This window comes from Antrostomus carolinensis, unplaced genomic scaffold (genome assembly GCF_000700745.2).
Source record: "Antrostomus carolinensis isolate BGI_N321 unplaced genomic scaffold, ASM70074v2 scaffold20418, whole genome shotgun sequence".
NCBI classification, from domain to species: domain Eukaryota; kingdom Metazoa; phylum Chordata; class Aves; order Caprimulgiformes; family Caprimulgidae; genus Antrostomus; species Antrostomus carolinensis.
This window is the reverse complement of record NW_010335223.1, coordinates 657-3,946: the sequence shown is the minus strand read 5'-3', so window position 1 is coordinate 3,946 and position 3,290 is coordinate 657. Positions and strand designations below refer to the sequence as shown.

General features: G+C 45.1%; 1 non-coding gene across 1 annotated transcript; it reads left to right on the top strand.

Annotated features, from left to right (window-relative positions):
* The first annotated feature begins 721 nt into the window (after nucleotides 1–721).
* Nucleotides 722–925, top strand: LOC114818867 (small nucleolar RNA SNORA74). Its single transcript, XR_003766298.1, has one exon. It is a non-coding gene; the product is annotated as a small nucleolar RNA SNORA74 (small nucleolar RNA).
* The last annotated feature ends 2,365 nt before the right edge of the window (nucleotides 926–3,290 follow it).

The following is a 3,290-nucleotide window of genomic DNA, read 5'->3' as shown; positions in this document are numbered from 1 at the left end:
CGCTGGCTGATAACCTCCGCGGCCCTGGGACCGGAGGGTAATTTGTTCAGGCTGTGCCGTTTAGAAGTAATTTCTCAGCCGTTTCATAGGTTTGATTCTCCACCCCACCTCACCCCCGCAAGTCACGTCCCAGCTGTTTAGCTCTATTAATACAGATTTAATTAATTGAATATTTGAAAAGAGGTTTCTCTTGTGTGCTTTTCAGGGTTTCCAGCAGCTATGCAGCAGCATGTGTGAAAGGATGGCTGTAACTCGGAGGTCTTGGGTGGCAAAGGGCTGTCTGGAAGATGCAGCCCTCAGGTAACAGGTCCTCAGCGGTGGCCTTTGCTTAGGAAAACTCTCGAGTTTTGCAGTAGTGTTACCTGTGCTTGTGGAGAGGAGATGCAAAGGAATAATAGGGAGAGCTCTGGAGCCTCCGAGCTACGTGGGTGAGGTCTCTCTATGAGCCGACAAGGGGAGTTTGGCAAAAAGATTGCTTGTTCTGCCGTACTGGGTGAAATAAATGGCCTTTGCTGGCTGGCAAGCAGGCTGTTGTGCCAACCTGTGGTTCTGTGGGGCGTGGAAAGAATAACCTGGTTTATCTAGTGAGGCAGGCAGTGCTTCCCGTTTCTGGAGGAAGCCCCGATGAGAGGAGGTGTTAGGAGCAAGGCCCGCGTCACCAGAGGGATGTACTTCTGGGTCTCTACTTCCTTTTGTCTTTTAAAAACTCACTTCTGTTTCATCCAGCGGTAGTCAGCTACCCATTGCTGCTCAGTGCTTGTGATAGTGTTATGCTGCTGGGAGAGAAAGGCGCTGCCGAGTCTGCCCTGGCACTGCTGCTGCTGTTCTAGCGCTGAATGGTGCCAGGGTTTGGCAGCACTCTGCATGCTTGAGAGTGGAGTAACTCCTTCTCAGTGGAGTTAGTCCTGGATTGGATGCAGACAAGGCACAGTCAAAAAATAAAGAGGGGACAAAAAAATCTGTTGCAGACATTTTGTTTAATATTGCATCCTTTATATAAAAATGAAGGTCAGATAATTGGTCAGTGTTAAGGGTTAGATTTGAGGTCTTTAGAGAGACTCCTGTTAACTGTCTTTGTATGTTTTTTAATTCCAGGCAAATGGTTTGCATGTTTTGCTGCAGGTGGGGGCTGGCTGGAGCAGCAGTAGTCAGAAGAAAACAAATACGCTGTTGGTGCTGCTTGGAGGATCCCCATTTGGAAGAGATTGAGAAGATGGAAACTTACAGTCCACCATGTAAATAGGACTGGAGAAGTACTTGTTTTCAGGATCAGGATGTAGTAACTTGAAACATCTTGAGGTATAACAAGAATTACGTATGCAGTTTGTTAATTGTTAATCCCCTTTCACTGCTTGTTTAAAATTACATTTTTTAATGTGACCTCTATTTATTAAACCTATTTATATTTAAACTTGCTCTTTTGTTTTCATTATGTCATAAGGCTGTGAGGTACAGCAGGATTTGAAAGTCACATTGAATTCTTGTCTGTGGGAGACTGGAGAGGCAGGAATGTGTCATGGGGTGCCTGCTTCCCCTCCTGCCACACACCAACACACAGGATCCTCCACAGCCTCTGCGGCAAGGACAGGTTTTAACAAGGCTTCCTTTACTTTCTGTGCTCTGAAGGAGATCAGATGTTTATAAAGTTTTCCATAAAGGAAATAAGGTCTGGAATTGCTGTTTCAGCTGTATATACAGCCAGTACGAGTTCACAAGATAGCCTTCAGCTTTCCCATGCTTTTTTCCTTGAAAAACTGTTTCTGCAGTAAAGCTCTACTACGTTTGTCTCAGGGCTGAACCCCAGACTTGTAGGCCTGGTTGCACTATAACAAAAAAGGATGGAGCACGTGTGTTGGGGTAACCTCACAGCACGCCTGCTGGTGGCAGTGGTGATTACCCCATCAGAGTGCTTGGGGATGGCTGTAGAGCTCTGCTCTGTGCACAACTGAGCGCACTGGGAGAGCTCGTCTGAGGCCCTGCAACTCCCAGGCAGCTGGAGGGGTAGCACTTCTTCCCCAAATCCACCAGGCTTTATGCACATACGGGAAAAGAGAAACAGGAATGTCATAGTTCTCCAGTGATCAGCACAAGTACAGGCCTAGGGAAGTGGAACTCTGCATTTGTGGTGTTCTCACTTGGCCAGCACGTGGCTGCAGCGAAACGCAGCTGCTTGCTCACTCCCCCTGCCCCAGGGGATAAGGGAGAGAGTTGGGGGATGAGGGTAAGGAGATTCATAGGGTGAGAGAAGAACAATTTAATAATTGAAATAAAAGAAAAAATAGTAATATTAAAATAATAATAATAATAGTAATAAAATATGCAAATGAGTGATACCCAATGCCATTGCTCACTACCTGTCAACCCAGTGCGGCCTGTCCCCAGATAATGATCCCAGAGGAGCGACAATCCCAAACCGAAACCGCAGTCCCAGGAGTACGAGAGCCCGAGCGAAAGCCAGAGAGAGCAAGAATTCATGAATTCACTGACCATGATGGGATGAGAGGGAATATCCCATTGGCAGAGCCAAATGTCAATTTAGCTTATTCATTTAAATATTCCTCACCCCCCCTTAGAAACTGCACTTGTAGGCTAAAACAGTCTTTCACATCCAGTGACAAAAATGAAAACGTTATCAATGTTTTTCTCATAAGAAATCCCAGCTGAAACCAAACCCCAGCGCTGTTCTAGTTATTAAAAAGAAACCCAGCTCTGTCTCAACCGCATCTTACTGCAGCAGTTGCCTTAGCAGGGTAGCGATGGTCAGCGCTCTACGGCTCCTTCTGCAGCACAAATGCAATCGATAAAGGTCAAAGCAATTCACCTCGCCACCAGTTTGGTGCCTTGACCAAAGGACAACAAAGGAAATGGAGAGAGAACCCACATGGTCTAAGAGGAACACAATACTGGCATTGAAATAAAGCCAGGGAAATGGAGCAAGGCTTGCTTTTGTACTCAGGAAATACTCACATGATTTATGGTTTTGTTTATTAGCACCATATGTTTTGCAATCTATATATGACTTTTACTGGGCAAAAGTGGGTGGATTGCTTTACATTTCATCAAGGCGCTATGCTCTGCTTTTACTGCTCTGCAGTACTGGAGCACAGAAGTATTGTTAACTTAGATTTACGTGTTTGGTTTTGAGCACTTAATTATTTTTTTATCCTGAGCTTGTTAAGAAAGCTGCATTTCTTGCAATTGTTCTCTGAGCACTTTAGTATTATTTCAACACATATTTTGTACCAATCCTGTTTTTTTCAACTGCCTTCTGTGTTATTGTTTCATTGTGC